A 13,023-nucleotide genomic window follows, 5' to 3' on the forward strand; every position below is an offset into this window, starting at 1 on the left:
CATATACACACACATATATGTGTGTGTGTATATATATATATATATATATATGTATGTATTTTAACAAAAAATAAGGAGGCCTAATATATTCAAAGCACTATCCAACATTCAGGGAATATAAGTAAATTTAAGATAGCATACCTAACCTCCAAATTTCACAGTGTATGTAGCGTTATGATGCATATGCACTAAAATAACATAAGAAAACTTATAATTAAGTATCAAATGAATAAAAGACATTTCAAGAACCAGAGAATGAGGCTAGTTTGAATATGACAGTGGTAAAACTGAGACTTGGATTATGTGTAGAACAAGATGAAAAGAGAGGAATGATTGAATATACCAAATCAAGATAACAATTTAAGCAAAGGAAAAGAAGCATGGTATACCTATAGATATAGTTGAGAAACAAAAATAAAATCGTTTTTGCTGAATACAATGATAGATGGAGATGACATAAAGGGAGGTCAGGACCGTATTTGAAATGGTCAAACATTAGACTAAGGATTTGGAGATGTATTCTGTAGGTAACATAAAGCAATTGAAGATAGAGAGTGTGGGGAGCTCATGGAGGTGGGAAGATTGGTTTAGTAGCCTAATTTGGAGTTCATGAGAAGGTGAGTGAAATATACAACTTAAATCAAATGAAATACTAACCTATACAAATGTCTGAATGTAATCATTCTTTTTTATTTTCATAAATAAATGTGTTGATGGAATGGTAATATTACCTAGAGGATGGCAGCAAGGCCAGAATCTTGTCCTGAGTCCCCTATCTACCTCTGAAAGTTCCTAAAGTGAGCAATATAAGATTAGAAGATTCAGCCATACATAATCTTCTTTGCTATTATGGTCTGGCCTTCGAGTAAAAACTCAATGATCTAGGCTGGACTCTACCAAGTTCTTTAGCTCGAGCGAGAGGTGGTTTTAGTTCTAAACCCCACAGAGAGGAAAGGCTTGTTCATTGCACACAGTGAGCATAAGCATCACTGGAGAAAACGTCCTCCGCTCATCATCGGCCCAGACTTCCCAGCCAAAGTTTTCATTAGCGTCTGCATGCTAGGAAGCTGACTCTAAGAAAGTAAAAAAGGGCAGGCAGCTGGAGGTAACTATTCTTTCTCCCAAGTAGGGAGTCTTCTCATTATGACCTAAAAAGTACTGTCAAATTTGCCAATCCAGAAATTTCCATTTTTCTTTGAAAACCATTGGGAATTAATGAATATATGCATTAGACATAGGAAGAACTTCAGAGGGTGTGGTGTGGTGCAGTCTGTCCTACAGCTTATGGGATGCTTTGCATTTGAAGACTGATTCCATCCACTTTGATTTGGTTCCTATGGCTCTCAGGAAATACACACAATTTATGAGGTAAATTACTGACAGCATTTTCCTACTGGTACTCCTCCTTAGGATTAAAGTGAAGAACTTGTAGAGTGGTGGTCTTTTCGTGGGAAACACGGCCCTGCAGCTGTTTCTTTTTGTCTTTAACGTGTTTCTCAGCCTGTCTCTTGGGAAACCTGGGTCTTCTTTCTATTGGGTTTTGTTTTCCTCCCATGGGAGTAAATAAAATCAGTATTAAATAAGACAAATTCCTGCTTTCATGGGCTGCTTTGCAAAGTTTGGATATGTTATTTTTCCCTGCCTGAAGAATTCAGTACAAATTTATAAAGAATGGAGGAACTGTAATAAAGGGCATAAATAAGAAAATGGACCCTGGAACTAAACAGCCTGAGGTTTGAATCACTTCTGCCACTTACCTTGTAACTTTGAGAAAATTAGCCTTTTTAAGTCTGTTTCCTCATCTGTAAAATGTGGCCACTACATAATAACTCCCTAATGGGCCTGTGGGAAACTCCACAGGGCAGTTATTTTTATCTCTTATTTATTTATTTATTTTTATTTTTTTACTTTATTTTTATTTTTTTATTATACTTTACAATGTGCAGGTTTGTTACATATGTATACATGTGCCATGTTGGTGTGCTGCACCCAGTAACTCGTCATTTAGCATTAGGTATATCTCCTAAAGCTGTCCCATGTGGTGTTTGGTTTTTTGTCCTTGCGATAGTTTGCTGAGAATGATGATTTCCAGCTTCATCCATGTCCCTACAAAGGACATAAACTCATGGTTTTTTATGGCTGCATGGTATTCCGTGGTGTATATGTGCCACATTTTCTTGAGTGATGAATCCCTAGCAGCTACAATGATGCAGGCTCAAAAAAAAAAGACTCGTAAGAAATGCTAAGCATAATGCCTGTGAAATGAAAATTACATGATGATTATTTTCTCTATTACTCGTTTATTATTATTTATGAACAGAAGCAGCAAAAATAACTCACTTATTAAAATGTGACTAGAATTCTGCTAGCTTTTTACTAAGAATAATGCTGTCAGCTTGTTTCATATTAATGAAAGATCTATGATTTAATATACACGTTGCATTTCAATAAATTCTATAGAATAATCAAAATAGAGCTTTTTTCTGTAAGAAGAAATTTTTTAATCTTCTATAAAGATTTCTTAAAAATTCTATTATCGGCCAGGCACAGTGGCTCACGCCTATAATCCCAGTACTGTGGGAGGCCGAGGCGGGCAGATCTCAAGGTCAGGAGATCAAGACCATCCTGGCTAATGCGGTGAAACCTCATCTCTGCTAAAAATACAAAAAATTAGCCAGGCATAGTGGTATGCGTCTGTAGTCCCAGCTAATTGGGAGGCTGAGGCAGGAGAATCTCTTGAACCTGGGATGCGGAAGTTGCAGTGAGCCGAGATTGCATCACTGCACTCCAGCCTGGACAACAAGCAAGACTCTGTTCCCCCCAAAAAAAAAATCTATTATGATTACATTCTTCAAATAATTCTTATGTCTTTAAGGTATCTTCGAACATACAAATTTAATAAATCTTTTGGTATTATCTGTTCCTTAAAAGTTGAAAAGTATTGGCCAGGTGCAGTGGCTCACACCTGTAATCCCAGCAATTTGGGAGGACAAGGCAGCCAAATCACTTGAGGTCAGGAGTTCGAGACCAGCCTGGCCAACATGATGAAAACTCATCTTTACTAAAGCTACAAAAATTAGCCAGATGTGGTGGCAGGTGCCTGTAATCCCAGCTACTCTGGAGATTGAGGCAGGAGAATCACTTGAACACTTGAACCCAGGAGGTGGAAGTTGCAGTGAGTCAAGATTGTGCCACTGCACTCCAGCCTGGGTGACAGAGCGAGACTTTGTCTAAAAAAAATTTTAAAAAAGTTAAAAAGCATTTCTGTGTAGAGTTATCTTTTATCTTTTTTCTTTATTGGCAGTCATTATTTGCTAGTATTTTCAATTTATTCTGAAGTCATTTGTCTGGATTTTCCAACTCTTCTTAATTGAACATTGAAAGTTTATAATTCTCAGAAAAAGCAAAAATGAGCAAAATAGTATTATATCTGAAAATGATTCACAATTACATTCACAATTTGTTATTATTTCAATAATAATAACCATTGGCAATTAATTAATATAAGCATTAGATATAGGAAGGACTTCGGCAGATGTTATGTGGGACAGTTTGTACTACAGCTTATGGGATGCTTTGCATTTGAACATGAATTCCATTCACTTTCGTTTGGTTTCTGAAGAAGCAAACACACTTTATGTGGCATATCACTGATTGTTTTATACCTTATGAATATTTTTAATATTTACAGATCTAGTGAAAATAGTTTCCTTCTCAAAATTTACTCTGTACCAAAACAAAGCATATTTTGTAGCCTATTTTTGACATATATATTTTGAGTGAGGTATTTATGTCAACAAATATTGATTAATTCCTAGACAAAAGAACAAAATAAATCAGAAAACAAAAAAGTAAAATAACTCTGTTATAAATCTGGCATTGTAATCAATAATATAACTACACAGAGACTATACTGCAAGGTAGAAAGTGATGTATGTTACAAAACAAATTTTAACAAAATTAATTAGCAATATTTACCAAATTATTGAAAAGATAGAGAAAACAGAAGAGAAAATGTTTGAGGAAATCATGGGAACATGAACGTTGAGTTCCAGTAGGACAGCATGAGAAGAATGTTTACAATCAGTTTTTTATTTAGAGGGGCAGGTGTGAGGAACGCAGTATTGCGGTGTATGATCACCAAGAGAATTGTGGCATATAGGATTTTAGGATACTGTTGAGAATGAGAAAAGCATTAAGTGGAATTTAGGCTATAGAGGGAATCTGAGATTTCTTCATGTACAGATAATGTGGTTTAATGTATAATTGGTTCTATCGAGGATTAATTAACCTGGAATGCAGGCAGAGCTTTCCAGCTTCCTTGTTTTAGAATTCAGGCAAAACAACACCGAGAGGAGACTGTCTGCTTAAATGATTCAGAACTAAAATGAGTTCGGAAATATTGACTGAATGAAACATGGTAGGGCGAGATTAACTGTTTTTCAATTAATAGTGGTTGACAATTAGAGATGGGGCTGTTAACTACAACCAATAACAACCAAAAAAATGTCCCCACCTCTAAGTAGGATTGTATGAAAAATATCTTTACTCTGAATTGTTATGCATTTTAAGAGAAAGAAACATATACACAAAAAGTTAAATGAATATCTTATATATTATTTAAACAGAAAGTAAGCAAAATCATAAGAAAATACGTAATACTTGGAATACGATGTAGGTTTACAAATGGGGCTCCTTATGTTCTCTCCGAAGAGCAGGAAAGAAAAAGAACCTGAGGCCTGTACCCAGGAATTGACCTTTAATAAGAGTTTATTTTGTTCTCACATGTAGAACCTAATGAACTATTGCACAAGCATTATGAGACACAAAATTCTGACACCCACCTTCCTTCTGCTCCATGGCCAAAGAAATATCTGAGTGTTTTTGTGTAATTGGTTAACTAAGTATTATGGAATTCTGAAAGCATTTGGAAACTTTCTTGCTTTGGTATTTTGCTATCCAATGAAAAGAATTCTTTCTTCCAAAAATATTACTAAACTTTTAAATTAGTTTTTTTAAAATCAGATGGGCTGCATTAAATCTTTATAAAAATGTAAATACATACATATATGTAAGTCACTGGAAAATTGATAAATGTAGCCAATCAGTTGTTGGATTTGTCTAAATAATACCTTAGGAGTGTTTTATGAGACAATTTTACTTTGGAGTGAATTGTTTCAATTGATTATCAATGTTGGCATTTTTAGCAGCCATTAGCAGAGTGGGTTGTGGGGATTTCTCAGAGGGCCCCTGACATACTTTCAGGGGGCTCGTGAGCTCAGAGTCATTTTTATAATGACTGTTTAGTGGCGTTCTCTCACATTTGTTTACTGGCATTATTTTCTAGAGATCAGTGATGTATCATCTCAAAGCAGTGCAGAAGCAGGAGCTGATACGATTCCAGCTGTCTTTTGTCACGTAAGTCCGACATTAAGCATACTTGCAAAACACATAAAACAGTGTCAGTTTTCTTGCACATTTATTTGTTTGGGGCAATGTAGCTATTTTATTATAAAATATGTTATTCATATTCACATGTAATTTTAACAGTATTTTTAAAGAAATTAATAACAACGTATTCAAAATTGCAGAGCTAGTCAAGATATGAATCCCAGCTAGGGCAAGGTCAGGATATGAATCCAGCCTGTGTCCACTTTTTAAGCACCAGTATCTGCTGTTCTCTAAAGAAAAAGAAAAGAAAAAATGGTGTAAAGGCTTATAAATTACTCCATTTTATTTCTTCATAAGATACTAGTTACAAATCAGTCTGCACTTCAGTTTGCTCATCTTGAAAACAGCGACGTTAACACAACTTAAATATTATCATTAGTATAAAATGACTTAACTGATATAAGATCTTAGGATAGTGCTTAGCACAAATCTTCATATTGGTGTTTGCTCTTACTAGTATTTTGTGGTTGTAATTACTTTTGTCACTCAAATAATCAATTTATTTATTTATCTATTTACTTATTGCTAATATACTTCCTTTTTGATGGTAAGTGATTATTATAATTTAATTGAACTCAATCATCTAATATTTTAATAAACATTAGAAAGATTAAATTATCTAGACATGCTATTCATGTAATAAGAAATGATGTTAGCTAGAATAATATAAATATCGGTTGCCTATAATGGGCAAAAATAACATGCCAGTCCCTAGAAGGTGATAAAAAATTATGTCATCATTTAGTAGGTGTCCAATCGGTTTGTTTATGAAATAACAAAATATAATCACATTCTCAAAGGAGCCAAATATCCACTCTGGACTATGTTTATCTCCGCAGTCACCTTCCCTGTGGCTGGTGCTGCCATAATCACCTTTGCAGGCCCAGAGACTCTGGTCTCACCTACGCTGTGTATCTCTTGGTTCTGCCCTGGATCTCCTTGGCTTCCACTGTGCATTTGATGAGATGTCTGGGGGAGCATCTTCAGCCCCATAGCAGGAGTGGAGAATTTCACACTACTGGGCTGATGCATAAGGTGCTAGCAACACGGAGCCCATTGCCTGCTGTTCAGCAAAGTATGCTGGGCTGGGCTGTCTCTCCTTCCAGACTCCAAGTTTCCCTATCTCCTGATAATATACCTGCCTACAAGTTTTCGTCTCAGGTTTTGTATTTTGGGAAAATTGAGCGTAGTGTCAAATACAGAAACTATACATGTCTAAAATACCTGAAAGAGTAAAAACGTAAGGGAATTTTTTGAAGGTTAACTCCAGAAAAACCAAGTCAGGGTCCAAATAGGAAGAGTAGTCTTGGGTGCAAAGTCCAGTCTGCAATGATTCTCAAGCTACCTTCCATATGTAGGGACAAGGCAATGACCCAAAGAGAGACAGGCAGCAATAGATAAAAAGGAAGGGAAGAACATCATACAGTAGTTTTGCATCTTCCGTGTGGTATTGAGGCCTCAATAATACCTGACGTCCTCATAAAACTGGAGCAGCTCCACTTACAAATGTTCAGTGGGGGCAGAGGTAGGTTTCTAGCACTTTAATTTCACATATTTATGGAATCTGTTTTTGTTGTTTTAAATTAATTTAAAACTTTTAATAATAAACTATTTTAACCTGATACAAAATATATGAAAAAAGGGGAATAAAGAGCAGCAGGAAGCTTTTGAGTGAATGTAAATGTTCATTATCCTTGTTGTGGCAATGATGGAACAAGTATATTCATATGTCAAAGTTTATCAACTGTATTTTTAAATAAATGCAGTTATGTCAATTAACCTTTAATAATACTGTTTATGAAAAGATTAAAATGGGACTGTCTCAAAAAAGAAAAAGGAAAAGGTATGTGAAGTTACCTGGTACCTACACATAATAAATATTAATATTTTCACATTTCCCATATTTGCTTTAAACATTATTTTCAATGAACTGAAATATTAGCCATGAAAAATGAATTTTTCAATGAATTATAAACAGCTACAGACATAACTAAAACTCCATCTCCCCAAATTTTTTTTCCTCTATCTTCCACAGTGGCTAGCCACTTGTTAAGCTGCTACTTGTCATCCCAGCGTATATATTGTAATGTTACTACATATTAATGCATCCATAAAAACATGTGGCATTTTTAATAAATTACATGGATTATACATTTGCTTACTTATTCATTTACTCAACGTACGTGTACTCTGCACTTCCTCTATACAGGCATTATTCTAAGCAACTGGTATAAATCAATAAACAAACAAGAAAAATGTCTACTCTTACAAAACTTGGCTTTCAAAGCAATATAACGTATTACAATGTAGGTTTGCTGATAGTCACATAACTTGGAACCTTATACAGTGTAAAGAGCCAACTGTTTTATGCCCCGCACTGAAGCAGGCTGTGAAGTGGCAGCCATAGCAGGAGATGAAAGTTAGCCTGCTGGCAACACTGAGATTAAGGGTGTTGCCTATTCATCTAAACCCATTGTTTCAATTACCCACTAGGAACTCGCCTGAATTTGAAAGAGGGTGATACCACAGAGCACGGAAGCTAAATGAAAGACACCTATACAATTAGATCTAGATGTGATCTTTTGTTATGATGATCTGAATAATATTTGATACTTGAAACAGACTGAAACCAATCAGACCCACAGCTTGCTAGATTCTCGTAAGGTTAAGTACTGCCAAAGCACCCCTAAACCTGGTTTGCAACTGTCCATGACTCTTAATCCCTTAAAATAATTCCCATGTTCTGAAACTCTCACCAAGAGGGGGGGTTCAAAGCCGCTATCCTCTGAAGTTCCCTTGTGTGCTGTGGCCAAGGAAAGTGAAGGCAAGGAAGGATCCCCTGAAATGGACAGCCAGAGCCACAGGCAGAAACCACAAGGGAGTTTTGCTAAACGGCACAGTTAGGACAAAGCACAGAGACTCCCTGCCATGCCAGCAAGGAGTCTTCCCTATATGAGTCCAGTGAGATGCCAGCAGCCGTGGAGAAGGGAGTGATGTGTGTTTTCCATGTTCCACCTTCTAGCAGTCCATCATATTTGCTGATCCCAGATTTTCTGCCACTGTCGGTTCGGAGGTGAGAATTATTGTTCTTTTAGATTGTAGCTTGCCAGACAAAAAGAAAATGCATTCGTACTTGAGGAAGAAGATTACACATCATCCAGGGCTACAATTTGAGCTGAGACATAAGATAATTAGAAGAGTAGGTCATGAGAAGATTTTAGGAAAAGGAAGGCCAAGAACAGTAACTACAAAATCTTAGAAGAAGAAATGTGTTTTTGTGTGTTAATTTTAGAGGAATAAATATGCTTTTTGTATGTTCCTTTTTTTTCTTCTATTTTTAAGAATGAAAAATTATCCAGAGCACAGGGAACAAAGAGGGGAGCATGAAATTGTGACACTACAGTAGGGATTTGCATGCTCTGAGAAGCTTAGGTTCCATTTGTGTAAAGGAAAGCACACACACACAAAAAATGCAATAGAAAGTGTACTTGGTGCCATACAAGGAATGGTTTTTAATGGGCAGGAAGGAAAGCAAAGAGAGACCATTGCAAAGAGAGACCATTGCAAAGGTGAGGTATGGGTCAGTGAGGAAGATTATGGTAGTTTTACCTACAGTTAGTGGTAGTGAAGATGGAGAGAAAGGGAATAAAATTTGTTACTCAATTGGGTATGAGAGATGTAGGGAAGAATCTAGATTCATAGGTTTAGGAGTGGAGCAAAATGAGGCCACCGCTTATTCAAAATGAGGTGCCAAGAAAAGTCAGGTGTGTAGGGATTAGGAGAGGTGGAACCGAGAGAATTTTATGTTTTGGATAAATTAAATGTAAGATTCCTTTTAAACACTGCTCTGGAAATGCCAGGTAGGTATTTTGGGAATGTTTAGCACATCGTCGTGTAGTCTTTAAAGCCACGCATAGCAATAGTATTGGCTTAAATAAAAATGTGTGTAGAAAAGAGGAGAAATCTCAGAATAAAATTTGGGAGACTCTAATATTTAGAGTTTCGTAAGATTGGTTTGATAACAGTCTTCTAAGAGACTAAAAGGAGTATATAGAAGGAAATTCAAAAGGAAAGGAAATACAGCAAAATGTAATCTTTCAGAAGGCAAGATCTTTTCAAGTAAGAGATGGTACTGAGAGTCTGAGAAACAAGACAACTAACAAAAGGCAGTGATATGAGTAGCAGAGAGATAATGGAACTTGAAGACAGGGTTTCTGTAAAATGCAAAGTTCAGCAACTGGGTCAGTGATGAATGAAGAGAGAATTTAAAAAAAAGAAGTGGACATCATCTGTGTGTGGACAAATTGTTCTGTAAGGGGAAAAGGGAAATAGGTTGACTGTGAAAAGAGATGTGGGGTCAAGGGTACTTTAATGCAGTAGAAGGTGGAGCATGTTTTACATACTGATAGCAGTGCTCCAGGAGAAGACAAATAACGGAGGAAGTAAAATGGAGGCTGGTAGATGGGCACCTTCCTGTCCTTGGAACATGCAGATTCTAGATGGCTTTCAAGTCATTTTTTCATCCAGTTTTAACCTTTTTTTGGTAATGAAGGTGTATGTGTGTGCACATGCACACACACACACGCACACTCACACACACATATATTAATATTCATTGCAACAAAGCTTTTGATTGATCTCCTCCTTGTTTTGTAATTGGATTGGCCGCAATTGATTGGCAATTTTTATTACAAAGATTTGTACAAATCTCTCCACGGGAAGCATATCAGAAAGTCAGGAAAGTGAAAAATATCTGGACGTGCTCTTAATAGACTATGCAGTATACACAGAGGACATTTAAAAGAAAGGTCCTTTATGTTATCTAAAATATATTGTAACATTCTAACTAATTATTTTTATTTAAGATTTATATATTTTAATTGAACTAACAGTCCTTTTGGTGCAGGTGAATCGATGTTTTACATTTTACTCATGCAATATTATCTAGTTTTTAGATGATGGATGATAAGCAAGAGCTTGAGCATCAAAACCCTTCTATTGTGATCAGCTGATGATTAGGGAGTCCTGTTTAGGACTCTATACAAATGGACAAAAGAGCAGCAGCTAGACTCCAGATTCCAAAGCCCCCATATGAAGTAAAAACTCCTTTACTTTTCCAGTCTGGGATTGTGTGAGTTCTTTCACAGCTGCTTAAATCTCTGGAAGCCTCACCAGCAAATGCACGCTTAATCATTGAGTCAAATAATTAGTCTAAGCATTAAAATAAATGATTCTGTTCTTTAAAAAAAATAATTGAAAATGTAAATAAACAAACCCAAATAATCAGGCTCTATTCTTCCTGAATGCCTAGTGTGCTGAATGATCCATTCCCTACTGTATAATAAGATGGGTGGGAGAGAGAAAAACAGCAAGCAAGAACAATGCAAACCTTAAAACAAAAAAAAAATCCAATGCCTGATGTTAATAGAAATAACAATCATCTAACAACATTAAAACTGCTTACCACACCATTTTAGTAGTAGTTTCAAGAACCAAAACAAGTTATAAAATGTAGACTGAATAGAAGCAAATCCAAGATATGGTATTATGAATTATGTCGGTGCACCTGGGGTGCTGTGCCCACCTGTCAGCTGTTGTTTCTGTACGTTTTATGTATGCATTTCTTAAAAGATTTGCATAAAGAGTGCAGTATGATTTTATCTGCATATGTTCTCATTGAGGACAGAAATCTGAAATTTTAGTTAGCCTAAATCATATTTGCAAATCTGACGAATCGAATAGATGTATGGCCTTGTGAAAAGTTTACAATATTAGGGTGATTTAGGACTTAAAGACTTAATGGGTTTGATAATAGAATACATTCTTCACGTAGAAACATTAAGCGTTCATATAGTGATATTGTAAAACTAGCATCAGCACAGCAGAAAGTTGTAAGAATATCAAATTCTCTATATGCACTTATGTATTTAACCACTGATGCTAGTTCTATCCAGCTGTTTGCTGGAACTCCAAATATGTCCACATCCCAATCTCTGGAATCTGGAATACCTTAGCTTATATGGCAACAAGGACATTCCAGAAGTGATTAATTATCTTGAGATGAGGGGTTATCCTGGATTGTATGTGTGAACCTGGTATAGTCACAAGGGTCTCTATGAAAGGGAGGCAGTGAGGTTAGGAGTCAGCAATGGATATGTAATGATGTTGTGCTGACTTTGAAAATGGAGGAAGTCATCATGAGGTGAGGAACGCAGGTGGCCTCCAGAAGCCAGCAAAGTGGAGGAATCAGATGCTTCCCTAGAGCCTCCAGAATGACCCAGCCAGGCTGATGCCTTGGCTTTAGCCTAGTGAGGTTGATTTGGAACTTCTGATCTCCAGAAATCTAAACTGGGCTGTTTTACATCTCTAAATTTTGGTAGTTTGTTGCAGCAGCAGTAGGAAATTAATAAAGTTATCATGATCAAGTCCCCACCACAACTATCATAACCCAGCTTCTCATACTTGTCCCCAAAAGGATGCTGATTATGTTACTCTGTGATTTTATATCATAGAAGATACAACTGGACTCATTATGAACTTTTGCATTCAGGGATTATTAGCAAAAGCTTTCAAAAACTATAGCAGATATTATCTTTGCAAAAAAAGATGAATTTTCAGTTTCCATAATGAGACGATTATATTGCTCATATTTATAAAAACAATCCTTTTTTTTTTTTTTTTTTTTGAGACAGAGTCTCATTCTGTCTCCCAGGCTGGAGTGCAGTGGCGCGATCTCCCCTCACTGCAAGCTCCACCTCCCAGGTTCATCCCATTCTCCTGCCTCAGCCTCCCCAGCAGCTGGGACTACAGGCGCCTGCCACCATGCCCAGCTAATTTTTTTTTTGTATTTTTAGTAGAGACGGGGTTTCACCACGTTAGCCAGGAAGGTCTCGATCTCCTGTCCTCGTGATCTGCCGGCCTCAGCCTCCCAAAGTGCTGGGATTACAAGGCGTGAGCCACCACACCTGGCCAAAACAATACCATTTTTGAACCTAAAATTCTTTACTCTCTTTAATTATCATGGTGGGACCCTTAAGGGTGCTGTGTGCTACCCCCAAATCCAGGCCATCTCTGGAAAAGCGGGAGGATGACGGACCAAAGAATTCCAAGATATTGTGGATATTTGAGGGTATAAAGGACAACTGTTCCTCCTTTGTTTCACCTTAAGATCTAGAAGCAGCCAACGACTCATTCATTCGTGGAAATGAGGGACAAAGCGTGTCATATCACAAATCTTTATGTGGTAATTAATGTTACCATGAGCATCCATGTTCTTCAGTGCTGACAAGTATACTAATATTTAAAATAAACTAATGATATTTATGATAAAAAGTTATTTAAGATATTTCAGACTAGTAAACGTGATTCTAAGTAATACTCAAATCATATTTTTATGACAAGAACCATCAAATTATTATGTGATATTATGAAAATGCCAGGGAGAGAAATGTTATTTTATACATCTCTTGTCTTTCCAGATTAAAAAAGGTACAAAAGATAATGACATCTGCAATAGACTCTGCATTCCTTCCCCCTTCTAAGATAAAATGTTCTTTCTGTTTTAAACACACT

The 13,023-nt window shown here is 36.4% G+C and overlaps 1 long non-coding RNA gene across 1 annotated transcript in view; it reads left to right on the top strand.

Annotated features, from left to right (window-relative positions):
• Positions 1 to 13,023, top strand: part of LOC131383626 (uncharacterized) — a 189,401-nt gene that overhangs the window by 58,685 nt on the left and 117,693 nt on the right. The window contains exon 2 of the long non-coding RNA XR_009213789.1: positions 5,348 to 5,418. This is a non-coding gene — a long non-coding RNA (uncharacterized LOC131383626). The remainder of the gene's footprint in view (positions 1 to 5,347; positions 5,419 to 13,023) is intronic.

The sequence above is a fragment of the Hylobates moloch genome, unplaced genomic scaffold (genome assembly GCF_009828535.3).
Source record: "Hylobates moloch isolate HMO894 unplaced genomic scaffold, HMol_V3 SCAFFOLD_5, whole genome shotgun sequence".
In the NCBI taxonomy this organism is placed as follows: Eukaryota; Metazoa; Chordata; class Mammalia; order Primates; family Hylobatidae; genus Hylobates; species Hylobates moloch.